Source organism: Poecilia latipinna, unplaced genomic scaffold (assembly GCF_001443285.1).
Source record: "Poecilia latipinna isolate Pla-1442-1.1 unplaced genomic scaffold, P_latipinna-1.0 Scaffold1146, whole genome shotgun sequence".
Classification (NCBI taxonomy): Eukaryota; Metazoa; Chordata; class Actinopteri; order Cyprinodontiformes; family Poeciliidae; genus Poecilia; species Poecilia latipinna.
Genome location: NW_015113762.1, coordinates 349,557 through 369,453, shown reverse-complemented (window position 1 = coordinate 369,453; position 19,897 = coordinate 349,557). Strand labels below are relative to the sequence as shown.

Genomic DNA, 19,897 nt, shown 5'->3' with positions numbered 1-19,897 from the left:
TGTGTGTGTGTGTGTGTGTGTGTGTGTGTGTGTGTGTAGCCTCATCGAAAATGGCACACAGCTGCTTACGAGGAACGCCGGAGTAAAAAGAAGACATTGTGGGGAAACGTTTTCCTGTCAGGCAAATTTGTCTGAGCTGTAAATGTATTAAAATAAACACGAGAAGTAATGACTTCACGAGGTTCTTGTGACCACCGGTTGTCCTCAACAATAATCACAAACATTTTTTACTACAGATTATCATAAAAACTGTTTATATCTTTCCATCACAGCCAAAATCCACATGAGCAGCTTGGTTGTTTTTCCAGTTTGAGGAGCTCTAAGCGTGTATTTGCTGATATTACTGGACGTTCTAGTCTGCTATAAAGGGGTTTTTTATGTGCTCTGTCAGTTATGTATCTTAGCAGCACATGTTTGTATATGTGAGAAATCGGCAAATACCGACGTGTCGACTTAAAGAATAGACAGTCGGAGCCTTGCTTTGAGAGCTCAGTAAACCACATTAAAACCTGCCACTATTTAGAAAATATGCATGTCTGTAATCTTTAGAAATCTGCTTCAAGCCATGAGTGATGCACTTATGCATTTTTCAATGGCTAAACACAGAGAGTTAATCAGCCTGCGGTGATTTACGGCATTTCATATTTTTCACATCTGGAGTCCATATAAACAGGAATATTTAAAGGAGCACTTTACTGCTCTCCGCATACTTCACTGACAATCGGACCGTCTCACCGCAGAGAGCATCCATGGTGCTAACCAGGAATCGATTGGAGATTCTCTCCATGCTTATTGGCACCTCTGGTGAAGATTTAAAAAGCCTGAAAAAATTTAGCTCTTATTGCTAATGGATATAAAAATGGCAATTGGCTTGATGGATAAAAACACATTTCATTTCATAAAACACAATTGAACTAACAAAATCAAATGGTACCAGTTGAAGTCAGGTAACACTTAGCAAACACCACATTTATGTTTGTGATGGTAGGACTAATTTTACAGGAACGCTGCAAAATCAGTATTTTTGTCTAGTGTCTATTACAAATATGTTACATTTGAAGTAAGATAAAACTAACTCAGAAACAACTTTTCAGCAAGACATAAGAGCTTGTTTTTAGTCAATTATGTAACATTTATTAAAAAGTTCTTATAACGTTGGAAAAATGTCTTGTTATAAGTGAAATAATCTGCCAATGGAATAGTACATTTCATTAATATTAAGAAATTATTTACTTAAAACAAACTCCTATTTTGTGCTGAAAAGTTACTTTTGTCTTATTTCAAGTGTACTAAGATATTTACACCAGAAACTGGACCAAAACACTTGGTAAGATTTTGTGTTTTTACAACGTAGATGTATTTTTAAATAGTGGTTATTAAAACTTGGCTACCTTAAGATGCTAACTCTACTGAAGTTTTCTAACAGTGAGTTTTTTTTTTTTTTTACTATTTTAAATTTAACCGATGAACCTGTATTCTTGTTCTTGAGTTATTTTAAAGTTTTAATAATCACTCAAACTGTGGACGTGGACAAGTTTAGGAATGATTCAAAGTCCTCGTTTTTTTAAAAATTCACAGTCAAATTATCTGGCTCGAGGTACCGCGCTGTGTTGCACCCGGACGATTATTCGTGTTACGCAGTGCTCTCATTTCCGCCAACGAGCTGTTGACGAATGCTAAGCGCTGTTAGCAGCTAAGGAGCAAGACGTGGATGGAGAGAAAGGAACGCCGCCAAGAAAAAGGCAAAAGGCGTCAAAATTTTGGAATAATTTTAAACTAAATAGAAAAAAATAACACAGCTGAGTGTGTGGACTATAGAACTGAAATCGCGTTGACACGTCCTGGATGCTGCGACACCTCAACAGGAAACCCACTACGTGCTTCAGCTCCTTAACTGCTGATAACAGGTGACGCTTTTCTTATTAAATGTTTTTGTGATTGTTAATACAGAATTAGATATACTTGCCGATAAAGAAGAGTTAAAAAATTAAAATATATTTAACTATGTTTAGCTTGTGACTAAACGTGAAATGTCATATAATGCAGTGTTTATTGATGCTTTAATTCAAGTTTGCTTTGTAATTTTTTAAAAACGTAATGTGAAATGTTTTATGTCTCATTGTTTTTTGTGCTTTAGAAACGTTTTTCACACATCAGATTTGAGACTAAAAGAATCGTTTTGCATTTTGTTTTCTATTTTTCATTTGGATTTTCTCTTTTATATATTTATTTTACAAGCTAATACAGAATATTTTATTAAATTACTCAATAAATTGTGAGAATAATCAACAGATTATTCAATTACTAAAATAGTTTGTTGTGGTTTTTGTGTTACTATTTTCAGATTAAAGTCAACACAAATCTGCTTTACTTTGACATGTTCTCTTGTTTTTCCCATTCTGAAGAATGCCATTAAAAAAAATTGGCGATATTTTTACCCCCTGGAAAAAAAATCATAAATGGCAAAATAAAAGTAAACAATAAATGTAAAAAGTGTTTCAGTTACACTTATCTTAAAGGGAATGTTATGAATCCAAATAAGTGTCGGTAAATATTTAAATCTTAACACGCAATTATTTCCCCTGGCATTTAAATAACGTTTAGATGTTTCTAAGTATCTCAGAGCAGGATTCTGCTGCTGCGTTTATTTTAATTTTATTTTACACATCTGTACCAGCGGAGCTAAGAAGAAGACAGGAAGGCTACAGTCCGTAACTTCACGCTAACTTTACCCAAACACACTTGAAATGACTCTCAGCTCCTCAGGCAGTTTTAGATGCTCAACACAGGCAAGTGGATAAAATATTTATATTAATTTCTTTTCAAAATTAGAATCATTTAAACTTTTATCCAGACTCTATAACATCCCTAATCAAAATTATCCTGCGCATAACTGTGCCAATTCGTATTTTTAAAAGTTTGTTGAGACTCTGGCAATAAAATTTCCAATTTAAATTTTAATTGAACAACAGAACATTTGCGTTTTGAAGCTGATATTAATTTTCAATGTGGTTTGAGAAAATGAGTCTTTGTCAGCACAAGAGTTATCAAGCACATTATAAGATACAGCGCGTTTCAGCGAACGTTTCGGCTGCGGAGCTCTGTGCAGAAACATTACAAATGTACACACACTTCATTAATGAAATGGATTCACATCATCAGCAAATTATACAGTTTAGTTCTTCAGCGTGATTCCTTTTTAGGGAACCGTGAACTTAGCAACTTATCTAATAATTCATATTCCCTGCTAACCCTGTGTCTTCTGCGAGCGGATGCTGACTTTGTCTACCGGTTCACGCCGCCTCTGCGTTCTGCACCTGAGAGATACCGAAGCAATTAACTGCATGAACAAATGTTACCTTTAAACAGACGTGAGGAGGAAACTTTAGGTGTGTTTTCCACCGGTTTGCCCTCACGGACAGAAAGTCGAGTTCATGGGAATAATTTGTGACCTTAGATCATTTACTTTCATCTTAGTCTGACAACAAATGAGAAGTTTACACTGCAAAAACACAAAATAGTAACAAGTATTTTAGTCTAGTTTCTAAGGCAAACATATAGTTGACTTGAAATAACACAAAATTATTTCCAAGTTACTTTTCAGAAAGATATAGGAGCTGGTTTTAAGTCAGTAATTCCTTAATATTGATGAAAACATTTTAGTTTCACTGGCAGATTATTTCACTTATAACAAGACATTTTTCCTATAAGTTAAATAATCTGCTAGTGAAACTATTTTATATCAATATTAAGGGATTATTGACATTAAACAGTCCCCTATATATTGCTGAAAAGTTACTTAAGTTTGTTTTGTCATATTTTAAGTGAACTAACATATTTGCCTTAGATACTAAACTAAAATACTTGGTAAGATTTTGTGTTTTTTGTCTCGTTTCTTGTGCAAATACTTTTATTACACGTAAAATACAACAAAACAAACTAAGAAGTACAAGATATAGGAAGATGTCTTGCTATATCTGCAGCAGGATATGAGCTTGTTCTGAGTAATTAGCTCCTGAATATTGATAAAAACAACTGGCAGATTATTTCACTTATAACAAGACAAACGTCCCCATATTTTAAGTAAAATGGAACTAAAATGTTTTCATTGACATTTAGAAATGTTAAGCTCCTATATCTTGCTAAAAATATATTTTACATTAGTTCACTTAAAATACAATAAAACTAAGATATTTGCAGTAGGAACTAGACAGAAAGATTTTGTGTTTTTGCAGTGAATTTGCTGAAAAAGACCCAACAAAAGATAACCGTTCCTGTTGTGTTGCAGTGGGAGCTGCAGCGTTGACGCTGTGGATTGTATCTGCGGTTTGCTTCAGATGAAAATAATCCCCTCTCCCAGACCCGCCGGCTTTTGCCCCTTGAAGGAGCACAAGTCTTTGATAACGACGACATGTTTTAGACGAGTGGCCCCCCATCCTCCCATCCTCCTCCAGCTCCCTCCTAAACTCTTAATAAATAGCTTCAAACATAAGAGATCCCAAATCAGCTCTTTGAGCGAAAAGGAAGCATTGCAAGAGCATGAGATCAACCCCTGGATTATTCTTCCCCTGGCTGAAAAGCAGCGCTCTCCAGCCCTCGCCCGGCTATAATACCCATTGGTTGCCACAAGGAACGCTATTCGGATTAAGTGGTGCCCCTTTCATGCAAGCAACAAGTGACAAAGGGGGAGATTGGGCAACTAACCTGCTGTTTAGATAAATAAAGGTACTCTATCAGCTCTAATAATTGCTAACCCCCTCTCCTTTGGGCCCATTGTCCACTGACAAGTGCTGCTTGGCCTCCGTCTAATTGCTGACAGATTTGATTTTTCAGCGACAGCGGGGGATCTGTTTGTGGCCTCCGCATTCCCCGTCCCCCTCCAACGCCACCTATTCTGTCCCGTCCTTTTTCCAAAAAAAAAAAAACCCAAAATCCTCCTTTTTTTTCTGTTTGAACTTCTAAGCGATTAGAAGTTTTTTGGTTACTTTTAAAGAAGTTTCCAGCCGGCATACGATTCTCACAGCGATGGCGACTTTGAGTAAAAACACAAAAATTAAAGAAAGAGAATCTGGTTATTTTGAACAGAAACACAGAAATGGTTTCTGTATAACTCAAAAATATTCAATAAGCTGAGTTTAGTTGTAGTTTTCGAGATTGACAGGATGTTATTCTTAATTTGCTCGTCTATTCTTTACTTGTTATTAATGTCACTGTGTAATTAGTCATTTTGGCTCCAGGCACCGCCTGCATGTCAGGAGTCGTTTATAAAGTTACACAATCAATAATTTTGGTTATTTAGCTCATAATAAGAGAAGAAAGTAGGGGTTAATTTTTAAAAGTCATATTTTCACCATTTTATTCCTTCAGCTAAAGGCAAGTTCACTTGCCAGGAACCGGAAGTAGACTATCAAAATAAAAGCTGAGTCTCTCTTCTCAAACTCCTGCTTGTGATTTGGCGCATTAATTTAGATTCAATGGTAAATGTATAAATTTAGAAAAATAGATTTGTTAAAGCAGATTATAATCTGTTTTAATCTGAAATGTTGTAGAAACAATGAAAAGTTCAAAGTGAGTCAGTTGTGTTTGGTTGTCCACTTCATGTAATCAGCAAAGGAATCTGCATATTAGCTAAATATTTACCATTGAGTTAAATATTTAGTGTGAAGCAAAATGTTTGCTAGATAAATATTTAGTTTGTCACTAAAGTAGCAAGCTGCTTACTAAATATTTAGTTTGGAGCTAAATTAGGAAGCTAAATATTTAGCTTGATAACCTGGTATTTATTTTTCAAGCTAAATTAGCAAGCTAAGTATATAACTTACTAAATATTGAAACTGCAATATTTATAAATAAACAAATAATGTGATGAAAATGTAACTTTGAAAATGAACCCCCGTTATTTCCCCTAAATAATCCAAATCATTGATTACATTTTTTATTTTGCTGCTTTTCAAACAGCATCTCATACCTGTATTTTTAAATCTAAGAGTCTAAGAGAGAAATATTTCCAAACAGTCGAGAATCTTCTTTTCCTCTTCACATCTAGGTTTTTTTCTGGCATCTCAAACAAATAACTTTTATCAGGATGAACGATATGATGAAGATCTAAAAACTGTGCTGCTGAGCTAATTTTAGCTGAAAAGACATAAAAGTTGAAAAGACGTCCAGGTGAAAATGTCTGCTGATGCGTTTAATGGCGGTTGTGGTCAACTAAACCTAAAATTCAACATCATTTAAGCTAAACTTGGATGGGATGTTTGAACCGAAAAGGCTAAAGAGCCATAATCGCCACATGTTTAATTTCCAGGAAGTCGTAAAAATAAAAAAATCCAACATCATAGATCAGTTCAGTTCAAGTCTGAGTTTCTTTTTTTAAAGACGAGCAAATTCACATATTCATAAAACAGAACATGAATAAAACTGATCGTAAATGAGACTCTTTCAGCTTTTTACACACATCTGGTAACCAGAACATCAAAATATGTGCTCAAATTATATATGGCTGTTATTAAAAAGCGAGGGGTAAATATGAAAGAAGCGAAGCCTGACGGAGAGAAAGGAGTTTCACAGTTTTTGTTTAAGGAAGCCGCTTTTTTCTGAGGTTATTATTCCATCCAGCCACTGTAATTATAAAACTACACATACTTTCTGGATAGTAAACAAACGATCATTACGATGTAGAGCGGAAACCGTGCATTCATTAAGGGAATTCGCTTAAAGGATGAATTTAAAAGGATTTTCTCTTTTATTTTAGTTTTAAATGGCTGTGTAACCTTGTTCCTTTTGCCTCAGCGACACATTTTTTATTTTTTTTTTCCAAACAGAAAGTGTTGTTTCTTGGGTTGGCGGCCTTCGCTGCTCTCCTCTGACCTGCAGGCTGCATGTAATGAACGCTGGCAGTACCCCAAAGGACAGCTAGAGGGCTCACTCCAAAACAGCCTCCACAATCAACCTCCAAACACTTAAAAAAGCTAATTATCCCAGGAACAAAACTGCACTTCTGCCTTTTTCTTTTTGCCTTTCACTTAACACAATTAGTCATAAATTTCCTGAGTTTCTAAATCTACACAGGCTCCCTTTTCTGTGCGCAATTATTCATAGTTTCATGTTTGTATCACATTCAAGTTTCAAAGCAAACATATTTTCTGTGCTGGTGTCTGTGTTAATCATCCCACCCACACATTTCATGGATTAGTCATTCACATTGCATGAAACATGAACCAGAGTGCAGCTCTGCCAACTATATGCATACATATTATCCAGAATATTTCTATTGGGGAGTTTGAAAGGGTTAGGTAGGCACTATATATACACAGAGAGGAAGAGAGAGAGAATCAATGACTCCTAATCCACTCAACTACAGGCTCAGATAATTATGCATTTCATAAATGATTAGCAAAATACAGGAATATTTAATCCTGCTTTGCATTGATGTGCTTTAAACAACGCTTAGGTACAGCAGAGCACACAAGCAGCAAATTGGCCTTTCTGCTGGAAAATGGCATATTTGTGGCAAAAGCCGCGTTTGAATGTGACCTTTTTCACAAGCATTAGAGCAGTTTTAAACACATTTGTAATTGAAAATGGGGAACTATTTGCAAATAGATGGAAGGCTTAGAATGTACAGCATCCGCATCCAAATCAATTAATTTTGGAGCGTTCAGCTGCTTTCAGGCGAAGCTCAATGAGAGACTGGTGGCTCTTCGTTCACCTGACAGAGATGCTAACAAGTCACTTCATTCAAGTCGGAACCTTAAGGAGCCTGTCAAATCCAAGTCGGACACCTTTGACAGCAAGCCCAAGTCTCATTACACATTTTTGAGAGGAAAGCAAGTCCTAATCTTTGTGGGACAAATTCAAAACGGGAACAAGTTTTTGCTTTTGAGGGGCTTGTCCAAGTCTCAAGACCTGGAGAAGAAAAACCAAGTTAAATTTTTTTTAAGAATATAGTTCAAGGGTGCATTGACACCAGCCCAGAATTAGAGTCTTGAATCAGACTAATTTGTTTGTCTAGAAAGTCCGATTTGTTTGGGAGGTGAGAATGCAAATTTGAATTCCAAAACGGACTAAACAAGCGAACTCCGATCCGCCTAAAAACCTCGGTCTTGTTTCGGTTAAGTGAACTCTTGTACGGTTGAAAACATATCTGAATGCAACATGACTAGAAACCGCAGGAAGTGGACTACCGCACAGGGCATTCTGGGTCAGTACAACCATAACAAACGTGATTTCATCCTTAGAGAAAATGTCTTGTGGAATGAAGAGAAGATAAAGCCCCTCATACAAATATGGTCAGAAGAAAATCTATCGCAGCTATTTGTAACCACTCACAAAAATGAGGTTTTCAAGCTAATTAGTGTGAAAATGGAGGCCCTCGTTCAGTTGCACAGTGTCACACTAAGGTAAAAAGACTTCACCATCAATGCATCAAAATACTTGACATGCTAAGGACAAGTGGAAGTTCAGGAGACACGAAGGACAAGTTTCCTTATGATGACCTAGATGCTGTTCTTGGCACTCGACCCAGGAGCAGCCAGCAACCCGTTGTGGAGCCCTACCAAAAAGACCCTCCGCTCTGCCTTCTTCAGAGGGTTTTGTGTCGATTCCTTCAGTAGTTCTTGGAGCAGCGCCACCACAGGCGACGGGGAACAGGTTTTTCAGTTTGAGTCGTTTGACACAGTGTGGTGTGAATGCAAACTACAGTCCTGAAAATGTAACAAATGTTGCAATTTTGATCCCCAATCGAACCGAGTCTACCGGACTATAAGATGTGAAAACACCCTAAGGCTACGTTCACACTGCAACCGTAAGTGATTCAAATCCAGTTTTTTTTTTTTTTTGTGGTCGTTCTCACTTCCAAATATATGTGACTTGTATACAATCTCCTGAAAGTGTCCCGCAGGTAGAGGGTGCAATAACTTCACACATAGAGAGCATGCTCAGTGTTTTGGCTACCACCAAATACAACAGTGGTCCCCAAACTACGGCCTGTGGGCCGGGTCCTGCCCGCCTCCACATTTGGTCCGGCCCCCTGAACAATACCAGAGAGCATTTAGTTTTTTTTTCATATACCGTAATTTCCGGACTATAAGCCGCTACTTTTTTCCAAAGCTTTGAACCTTGCGGCTTATATGTGGACTTTTCTTCAACCACCAGGGGGCTTTTTAGGGCGTTTTAATGGGCGCCCTAAAGATTCCAATGATTCATCATTAGAAGTCAAAATTGGAAATAAAAGAAGAAAGCACCCATTAAAACGGAATTAGGTTTTAATAGGGAATTGAAATTTGAGAATGTTGTTGATAAGTTAAATAGGATTGAGGGGAAAAAGAAGATTTTTCGTTTTTTTAAATGATACTGGGATCATTATGAGAATTTCAGGTATAGATATTAGGATACAGCAGATGGCAGTAGAGCAACAATAATGGATGCAAGCTGCCATTGAAATCTAAAGAAGAAGCAGAAGAAGAAGAAGAGGAAAGTGGCCATTTTCATTTAGCATATGCTAGTAGCAGACACAAAGGATCAGCACTTTTACTGTTACCGTTCAGAAACTACCGTAATCAGTTCAGTTAAATCTAGGGTTGCCACCTTTCAGAAATCAAAATAAGGGACGCCCACTAATGCGCGTTGTTCTAGTCTCATGAGCGGGGAGGGGGGCTGCGGCGGCAGCGTGTCGGTTGGTCTGTGTTACCCAGAAAGCAGTTGGGAACAATATTGCAACACCAACACCGTGAGTGAAACAATGACTGGGGCAGCCTACTGTATAAAGTTCTCGGATGTGTTGATTATTTCACATCCACATTTGTAGAATACGGAATAAATCGCGTCCCGTACGCTACATTTAACAGCCAAATCCGGGACGGGTGGCAACCCTAGTTAAATCTAAACTTGGCAACCTTTTCTTTTTCCAACCCCAATAAATGTGATATTCAATTGACCTGTTATGACTCAAATTTTGGGTGTCCGCCCCCCTCTGCTGCTGCTGCATCGCTGTGGAAAACCTGGAACGGCAGAGATATCTGTGGCTTATAGTCCAGAAAATACGGTATTTATTTCATAAATAGTGTTATTTCCTGGATTTATTCTGTGAAGAGGGTTATTTGGTTATTATTTATTTCATTAATAGTGTTATTTATTTCCTGACTTTTGTTCTGTGAAGAACCCAGAGAGGGTTATTTGGTTGTGCTTTCTGGAAAACATATTTTTACATTTAGGCACTCCTGCAATCGTCACACGTTTTCTGTTACAAACTGACTCCGGCCGCCACCAGAGAAGGGAAAAGTTATGTGGCCCTCACAGGAAAACGTTTGGGGACCCCTGATATAAAAGAAGAAGTGCTTAGTGTTTGTGCAAGCAAACATGGATGCTAACGGTGAAGCATATTTATGACTTTTAAGTTGTTATCCAACTGGAGCCAGCACATTAACAACCTATCCTCAATATCGTCCGCCATGTTGGTTGTTGTTCTTCCTGCTTGTGTGTATCAGGATGCAGAATAGTGACGTTTGTTGAGTATCAATGACGTTCAGGTCGGATGAATGCGACTCAGGTCACATCTGAAAAGATCTGATGTGTACCGGATATCAAAATGGCCTTGGTCGCATTGGAAAAAATCTGATCTTTGTGGTTCAGACTGTCATGAAAAGATCATTCAGGAAATTTTTTATTAAGGAAATAAAAGCGCAGTTGGGTCACTTCAGGCTGCAGTGTGAATGCAGCCTAAGTCGAGCCCCAAACGCTGTCCCCTGGTTCAAATGTGAACGCCAAGCAGACCGGCATATTCTTACTTCAAGAGACAGAACCAGTTGTTCGTTGGTCCAAAACACCAGGTTTCTGTTTACAAGATGAAAGCACCTTCAGTAAAAATGGATTAAATTATAAGTGATAATGTCAATGCTTGTTAATTTAAGAGTTTTCCTCAGTTTGTGGTGTGAGGGTAGCAGTGTTTCGCACAGCATCATTGATGTTTCTCTTTCATTTCTTTCATTGTGTTAACAAGATGCTAGCTTTTAAATCAGCCCCACCTCTCAGCCGGCGCTGTACACCTTCATGAACACATCGGTACAGTACCAGGAAAGGTCAGGGGCCTCAAGCTGCCAGTCAGAAATGTCAGCTCTGCTTAATGTCATCAAAGTAACCTTTTGTGGTTGAAATGACACAAAAATGAAAATTCTTCAGCATTTCTTTGTCAGAGACCTTGACCTTTGATGTTCAGTGTGACAATCATCACTACTCCATCACCCAAAGCATGAAGAATACGACCAAATATATAGAGTCACATTCGATAAATTAGAACGCTCAGATTTATAACTTTAACCAGGTATGAAACAAACTATAAGCCCACTTTTCTCTATTAAAATGTGTTCATTAGTCTGCTGTATTTAGTAATTGCATTTATGCCAATCCTAGTCTATTCCTAACCATAACAAACCAAAACATAACTCGCCTCTAAACCTGACCTCTGACCCTAAGCAAGAGGGTCCTCTGTATTAGGATTGGACTTTGGTCCCAGTAAGTCCCAGATGGGTTTTCAGAAGGTTAGTATGGCAGAAATGGTCCAAAATAGGAAAGCTAAACAAGTACACACAAGTTATACCCATAATAGGATTAGTGTTGATTAAAACAGACGTTTTCTCTAACCTTAACCAATACTAGTCTATTCCTAACCCTAACCTGAACCAAAACTTACTTCACACCACACCTCTAGTGGTGAAAATGGTCTTAAAACAACATTATCATTTATTGCAAAAACGTCTGTTACAATTTTTCGTCCAGTAAAATTTAACAAAGATTTTCTTCTTCAAACTGCTCAAAATTTTAATGTCTACATGTTCATTTTAAACTTTAACTGAATAAATAAAATTAAAAGCCTAACTGTTTTTTCGAGTGGATGTAAACATCTGGAAGATAAATGGAGTGTAGACTGCAGGGGGCCAGCAGTGTGTGCTGAGGAAGACCATGAGGAAGACCATGAGGAAGACGACTCAAACTCCCGTTTTCTGCTGAGGCAGAACCCAGAAGCAGCAACCAGTTTATTTCTGGAGCAGATTCCTGTCCCAGTGAAATGTTTTGCTTTCTGACGGCAGATCGTGGCCTGACAAATCATCCGCGGTGCAATCTGCGAAACGCGTCGCGGCTCCTCCCATCGTCCTGACCTTTCTCACGCCGAGCACAAAGGTCATCTGTTTAGGCATTTACTTCCCAAAGATGGTGAGATGTGATCTTTTCTTTCTCGACCTTCTTGACATAACGCTTCCAACATTTTGATTTTTAAAGCATAATTTTGCATCTTTTGATTATATTGACCATCGTCTGGATTCTTATTGCAAAAATAAACATCTGTTAGCTTATTTTTGAAAATATATTTCCTATTTTTAAAATAAATGTAGTGAACAGAAGCTGCAGTTTTTATCTCTCATTTTTGAACAATATGTAGGTATCTACTCATATTTTATTCAGTAAATAATGCTGAAAGCTCAACCGTCTGGTATGTTTAAATGAAGTGGAAAAGTAAAAAAACACATTTTTTATGCATTTTTTGTTTGAAAAACAGTAATATGAACCTCTGAAGATATTTAAAAAATATTATGATAGTGGCCAACATAATCTCTTTGTAAATAAAAACAAATTCACACAGAAGTCCAGCACATTTTTATTTATTGTAATACATGAAACTGAATTTTAATCTTGGAAAAAAAATTTGACAACAGAAGTAATAAAAAAACAATAATGAGTTTCTATTACAAAAACATGACACGTTATCTAAATAAATCCAGTTTTTTAGGTTTTCTTCTTTATGCATCGTCCTCTCTGCCCAGTTAAGATCATATTTAACGCGGGACAGCACATTTTGTCACAGATTTATCCATATTTATGGAAAACAAATGTGGCACATAAATATGTGTGGAAAATATCTCCATTTAAGCGGAGATTCCTTTAAAAATATGCAGACTGCGCGGCTGTGTAGGATGATCATGCTTGTAGAATCTGGTAATAAGACGACGGTTTTCTGCTGGGAGGACTGAGGAATGTTAAACACAACGATGCAACCCACACACTTTCTCTTTCCTCTGTATCTAAGGAAAAACTCCTCTGTTTTCTGCTTTTTCTCATGCCCATTATGTTCTATATGTGTTCCTTACGATGCTGTAAATTTATCAGTGTGACACTTATGATGTTGTGCAAATGGGAGCACGTTATATATCCTGTCTTCATAGGAAAAGACAAAAGACCTTTTCGTCATTACTTTATAGCACACTAAAGTGTAAAATGCAGTTGCATTTTTTTCGTTATTTTGTCAGTATAGCAGCTTGGTTTGCTAAATCAATTTGCTCATATTTTGATGTTTTCAGCTAAGAAAATGCAAATGCAGCGTTTTAACGCATCCGACAACCTGTTTGCCTGCAGTGGCCTAACCTCTGTTCTGCCGCTCATTCAGACCTGAGAGGTTTCTGTTCCTCTCTGTGAGCATGCTCTAGTCATTAGCATGCCTCTGAACTTTGCCTCACAATGTCTCTCCTGAACGTTTCGAGTGAATTATTTCATCCTGTAAGGAGATGACTGCAGGGCATTCACATGGAGGGGCTTCCTCTGGTCTGGGGGAGGCACACTGCACACTGGTTATGGTGGACACCTGAAAGACATTTTAAATACCCAAAATAAACAAACAAAACAACAGAAACAACAAATAAAATTAATTATGAAGACTCAGTAAACAAAAGTTACCAAAGCACCATACTGAAGACTTTAGTCGTCCAGATTTTGGTAGAACGAGAGAAACGATAAACCATGCAAAAGGAAATTATTAATTAACAGGCCTATTATTTGCAAATATGTTGTTGGTTGCGCAGGAGGCTCCACTTCTGCTTTTCAAAGATGTGCAGTTATATAATCGTGCATCTGTTTGCAGCCATTTTTACGTGCGAGAATAAACGTTCAGTTTTGAAGGCATGGCCAGCAGCATTTATTTGGATTTAACGTGACAAGACGCCTTAAAACAGCGGAAAATGTAATGAATATGTTTTGGATAGGCCATAGACCTAACGTGTTCAAGGAAGCATAACAAATTCAAGGTTACCTTTAAAATATTACATGGTGCCTTGTAAAAGAATGCAGACCAACACAAACTCATATGAAACTCTGATTTAGAGGAAAAATCGAAGGGGTTTCATGTATAAAAAAAATCTAAGAATCTGAAAAGTGTGGCTGCATTTGTTTTCAGGCCTCTTAAATAAAATGAAGTTCAAACACTCTGCTCATCTTCCAGTAAATAGTATCTGTACCAGGTGGTGCATAGCTAAAGGACTTCAAACCTGCAAAGGCAGAAAGAATCTGGAGTTCACCGATTCATAAATAAAGTGAAACATGGTGGTGGCAGCATCATGCTGTGGAGATCGTTTTCCTCTGCAGTGATTGGGGAGCTGGCCAGCATTGCTGGAAAGATGATTTGAGTTGAATACAAGGAAGAAAACCTTGTTCAGCAACTCTAAACATGCCTGTATTACACTGGCCTAGTCAAAGTCCAGACATATATCCAATTGAAAATCTGTGATTTTTGCTCTATTTTGCAAAAAAGAAGAGGCTAAAATCTTAGCCAACAAATTATTGACCTAACAATGATAAATCCAAATTCATGACACATTTCCAACTAGGCCCGGATTCAATACTCAATAAATCAGTTCATTTCATGATAAATAAAAAAAGCTTAATTCCTATTTGTATGTTTACTGTTTCTCTCTTTCCTCTCTTTTTACCTAAAACTGGATGATAAAAGTTTGCAGTCTGCTGCTTTGGTCTCAACTGGCTCTTATTTTGAAGGGAAACTTTGTTTTTAATTTACAGAGACTTAATAATTCATTTTATCTGTTGTTTATGTTGTTTTATTTATTTTGGATATTTAAAATGTCTTTCAGTTCCACTGTTAAATATTCATTAGAATTTAAAGTTTATCAAAATGTGGGAATGTGAAAGCAACAATATTATAGTTTATCTTAATATCTTGAGGGACAATTTATCTTCCAGTAAATTCATCATCATGACAGGCCGAGTTCTAACATCACATCTGGTTAATTAGTGGCCTAACTCAAGTAACGTGACAGTTGTAGCCCATGAATATATATATATCTGTGTGCTCACTGTGACTCTCATCATCTTAGCTTTACTGCAAAAACACAAAATCTCACCAAGTATTTTTGGTCAAGTTTCTACTGCAAATATGTTAATACACTTGAAATAAGATAAAATTAATTTAAAAGTAACTTTTCAGCAACATATAGGAGATTGTTTTATGGCAATAATTAATTATGATTGATAAAACGTATTAATTCTAATGGTAGATTATTTCACTTATCACATGGGAAAATGGGTAAAATGGAACTAGAATTTCTTTTAATCAATATTAAGAAATTATTGATATAAAACAAGCTCTTGTTTTTTCAGAAAAGTTACTTGTCAGTTGGTTTTGTCTAATTTCAGGTGACTAAGATATTCTCAGTAGAAACTAGGTAAAAAAATACTGGGTAAGATTGTGTGTTTTTTGCAGTGTTCACAATCCTGTCAAAATATGCAGTTATCCCTTTGTCTTGTGCACTTTTTTCTTCCACTCAACTTTCTCGAAGCAACTATTGCAGTTCTTATCCTCATATTTCCAAAAATATATATTTTTAATCGGAAAACAAAACACACCAGCAGAAAGCTGCTGCAGGGCTGTACATGTGTGTGTGCGTACATGTGTGTGTGTGCGTGTGAGTTTGACCCTTTTTAAGGTTGTGATGCAGAAATTAAGGGAGTCGCTGCCCCGGCTCCGCGGCCCTTTTCAGCTCCGCTCGTCATGCTGTAGTCGCACATCTGCTCCCATATATCAGCGCCACGCACAAAAACATTCCTGAGAGCCAAGCGGCGGTGATTTGTGTGCCGTTCTCCTCCTTTTTTGATTAAAATTCATCTGTGATCTGACTGTTCTCTCAGCTAAAAGCTGTACCTTTTAAATCAGTCATCTCAGACCTGCAGCGCATTAAGACCCGCAGTGACATCACAACTGTTTCCACTCGCCCCGCCGCGCCTCTCGCCTTCTCCTACACGCTGTCCTCAACAGATGGTCAACCTTGTGGCCTGCGGATTTTTAAGTGTTTAATAAATGTAAAACAACCTGAAGAGTGTTGGGGGTGAAAAAAACGTGAATCTAAACCTGAACCATGTGGCTAGCAGCCGTTAGGGGCCGTCGCTAATGTGGTTCAACATGTGGAGCGGGGGCCACGCAGGAAGGGCGGCTCATGACCCTCAGGGCAGCGCGGGGTAGTAACTAGTTACATTTACTCAATTACATTCACTTGAGTAACTTTTTTGAAAAAATTTACTTTCAGGAGTATTTTTACTACGCTGTAATTTGAGTAATTGTGTTATGAACTATCGCTACTTTTACTTGAGTAAAATTTCTGTCTTTTCTACCCACTGAATGAAAAACAAACATGTTTTAACCAAAAATTCACCAGACTCAGACACACACTTGCAGTTTCTGTTAAAGTTTCATAAGTTTCACATTGAAAGAAACTGATTTGGAAAAATTATTTTGCCTGACTTATTGTCATTGAATTATTATTTTGATCTGTAAAATGCCAAAATTTCCACTTAACTTTAGATTTTGGTGTGACTGATGTCATTTTTAAATATGAAATGTTTTGATCAGTTATTCAGTACTTGAGTCACATTTTTACTAAATATTTTTTTACTTGAATAATTTCTTGGACAGCTACTTTTTACTTTTACTTGAGTAATATTATAAAGTATCTGTACTCTTAAAGGAGTGAAATGTCTGTATTTTCTAATCACTGAATGAAAAACAAACATGTTTCAACCAAAAATTCACCACTCAGACCTGCAGTTTTGTTACAGTTTAATAAGTTTCACATTGAAAGAAACTGATTTCTTTTGCCTGATTTTGTTGTTTTTTGTTACTTATATAAATTATTTTCATTGTAAATATTAAAATTCAAAAATTTCCAGTTAACTTTATATTTTTGTTCTTCTGATTATGTACATTTTAGATATTGATAATTTGATCAGTTACTCAGTACTTGAGTAGACTCTTTACCAAACACTTCTTACTCTTACATAAAATATGTTGAAGTAGTTCTGCTCTTACTTGAGTAATATTTGTGGGTGCTCTGCCGTTCTTTGTGGGTCGTGCATGAAGGCGGTTTATGACCCTCAGCGAAGTTCTTTCAAGATCTACCGTAGAATCTGCATTTGTGTTGCTGCTAGTTTATGAAGCGATGTTCTGCTTTTAAACGCACAGATATATTCTGCTCAGACGCTACAGGTGATGTTGGAACGCAGCCGGCGGCGTTTTCATCTCAAACGCCAACATGTGCTCCGGCCTCGCGCCATAATATATGAACGTGTTTGACTTATTGTCAAATTAAGGAAGAGTGTCACGACCCGGGTTGTTTATCTGCTAGTTATTCCACTCGACTCAACCTGACACCGCTAACCACAACAGGTCATAAAGTATTCCCCAAAAAGGAATGCGTGTGCTGACGTGACGGGATAAATCACCGACGCCTGGAAGTCGACCAGCAGCTAAACGCTCCGACTAAGGCCTTATCAGATCTCGTCCTGCCAAGCTGTAAACAATATTCAGCGGAGATCCCTGCGGTTTTTCCTGTCAGCCATTGACCCAAATAAATACTCTACATGCAATTCTTCTGTGTAAAAATCTGTGAAGGGAAGCTATAGTTTGATAATAATCTTTTAAATCATTAGTGTGTGGCAAAATTGAGGCCATAATGTTTGTTCTAAAAAAAAAAAATGTTTCAAATTGAAAAAAGACAGAATTGAAACGGCAAAAAAATATTTGAAACTAAAATGTTCAAAACTACTTTTCAGATTCAAGGTTTTTTCAGTTTTAACATTTTTTTGAAACTGAAACTAGAGTTTAGCAATATAGCTCCATACAGTAGAATAATCAGGAGCAATTTATAATAACGACACCTTATTTATCTTATTTAATCATCTTAATGACCTTAGCATTTATATATCTGGCTTGCAGTACATTATACAACTGCAGGAATTTTAAAGGGACAGTATCATGTGAAGTCAACTTTTTTTTAGCTGTTATAAATAATTTTCTCATCAAAAACAAAACTGGAGTGTTGCCTTGATGCTTTCATGCTTGTTTGAGAAATCCTTTAATCTCGATGGTAATCATTCAAGATGCCTGGTTGGACCTAGCTCCGCCTTTGAGGCGTAGCTCCTCCCCCACTCAGCTCCTTCAGACTAGCCAGCAGCAACTAGCAAACATCTCCTCAGCTCGTTATAGGAGCTACTTCTCAGTGAAACTCTGGTAAAAACTTTGTTAAAGGGTTAATAGAGGAGCCATGTTGTGATAACTTCCTGAAGGCAGAGTTTCAGAAAGATTAGCGGCTTCTTAAAGAGACAGAGGCCCGATTTCAAGGCGTTAAATTATACAGCATTTTTATAACAACGTCACTGTGGAAAGTACAGCTAAACGAAGAGGAGAATGAGCTCCATATGCAGCTTTTTTTGTAAGCTAAAGATAAAATAAAGAGTCTGTGATATACAGCCAACACTGTGGAACATCTGCCTCCTTTATAGCTGCTTAAAAAGTGACATTGTACTCTAATATCCACCCAACGTTAACAGCGGACGTTAAACATGTGGGCCGAGAGCCGCAGAAGTATTAAATATTATCGCACACAGCCTAATATTTCACTAACCCTCAGCGTTTCATTCAGAGATGTACTCGAGATAAAAAGCAATAATCTGAGCCTGATGGATGGCCCAGGCAGAGCCGCGGGCCAGCGCTGTGTGCACAAACTGCAGCGGAACGATAAAACCAACATGGAGCAGGTGTGTTTGGTTAAGATGCACTTGTCAAGTGGGGTGACGAGCATGTCTGTGTTCATTCAGCCGAACCCTCTTATCTGCACCTCCATGTCCCACTCAAGAGACAAAAGGCACTTGGCCATGTTTGTATGATTTACCTCTCCTCATGTAGCTGCGCCCGCACACACATGAAGCCGTTCCTCACAGGCTGGGCTTATTTATACTCTTTTATTACTGTCTGTCTGAGAAACATACAAGAGCATCTCAATAAATTAGAATATCGCTGAAAAGTTGATTTATTTCAGTAATCCGGTTTGGAAAGTGAACATCATATATTCTATGGGTTCATTACACACAGAGTGATACATCTGAGATGAAGATTAACTAGTTACATTTACTCAGTTACATTTACCGGAGTAACTTTTTTGCAAATGTACTTTTACTTGAGTAAGTTTATAATGAAATATAGCTACTGAAGTGAGATTTATGGACAGTCTTTAGAAATATTTTTCCCCCTGATTTTATTGTTTACATGAATTATTTTCAAGATTTCCACATATCTTTGTATTTTGGTCCATCTGTTGATGTAACTTTTGAATATTAGCATTTTTAATGATCAGCCTCTGTGTGCTTGAGTCACCATTTTACTAAATACTTTTTTACTCTTGAGTAATTCCTTGGACAGCTACTTTTTACTTTTGCTTGAGTAATTTTATTATGAAGTATCTCTACTCTTACTTGAATAAAATTTCTGGATTTTCTACTGACCAAATGAAAAACAAACATGTTTTAACCAGACTTTCACCAGACTCACGCCTGCATTTTTGTTAAAGTTTCAGAAGTTTTATATTGAAAAAACTTGATTTCATAAAATCTTTTGCCTGATTTTGTGTTTTGTTACTTATATGAAGCCTATATAATACCCCATCTTCCTGGCAAAATGAATTTTGAGGTTTTATTAGCTGTAAAGAATATTTAAAAAAATGCTAATAAATACTCATGATGTCTTATTAGGGCCATGTAGACAGCAAAAAAAAAAAAAAAAAAAAAAAAA

General features: G+C 37.1%; 1 protein-coding gene across 1 annotated transcript in view; it reads left to right on the top strand.

Moving 5' to 3' along the window:
- Positions 1–1,602: 1,602 nt before the first annotated feature.
- The window catches only part of rab11fip2 (RAB11 family interacting protein 2 (class I)), a 44,358-nt gene continuing 26,063 nt past the window's right edge, over positions 1,603–19,897 (top strand). The window contains exon 1 of the mRNA XM_015052921.1: positions 1,603–1,907. The gene's annotated coding sequence lies outside the window, so the exon portion shown is untranslated. The remainder of the gene's footprint in view (positions 1,908–19,897) is intronic.